A 627-nucleotide genomic window follows, 5' to 3' on the forward strand; every position below is an offset into this window, starting at 1 on the left:
CCGGTGCCCACACCGCTGCAGCCGCTGCACTCCCACGATTCAACGTCCTCTGCGATGGCGGAGCAGTGCTGGTGGGTGCCACAGGAACCGCAGGAGCTGCAGAGCAGCATCCTCCAGGGCCTGTGGGAGTGACAGAAGCCAGAGCCGCACGGTCACCGGGGGTCCCAGGGCTGTGGGATGCCAGCCGTGGGGTGGTGCGTGCCACTCCCACTGCGGTGGCTGGCTCTGAGCTACCAGTGCACAGCTTGTGCCGTGCTGAGCTCAGCATCACGGCCAGCCCCCATCCCAGCTGGAAGGAGGGGATGAAGGCGCCAGGTCGCCGTGACTTTGGGGTCAGAGCACACTCACCCTGTGTTCTCAGAATAGTTCTGTCCTATCGGGCAAAGACACGGGCTGGCATCACATGAGCTGTGCCGCTGATACAGCTCATGGAAGGCTCCCTCTTCCACCTCCCAGGCTGCATCCCGGTGGGAGGGAGCCGGGGACAGCTGAGTGCGGCGCGAGGGGAGGACAAGGGCATTATCACCCCAAGCACGTTAGCAGGGTGACAGCTGCACGTGGCAGAGGCACATCTGCTGCGGGAATGCTCTGCACTCGCCTTCCTCCTCCTCAGAGACACGTCCCTTC

Source organism: Meleagris gallopavo, chromosome 21, assembly GCF_000146605.3.
Source record: "Meleagris gallopavo isolate NT-WF06-2002-E0010 breed Aviagen turkey brand Nicholas breeding stock chromosome 21, Turkey_5.1, whole genome shotgun sequence".
In the NCBI taxonomy this organism is placed as follows: domain Eukaryota; kingdom Metazoa; phylum Chordata; class Aves; order Galliformes; family Phasianidae; genus Meleagris; species Meleagris gallopavo.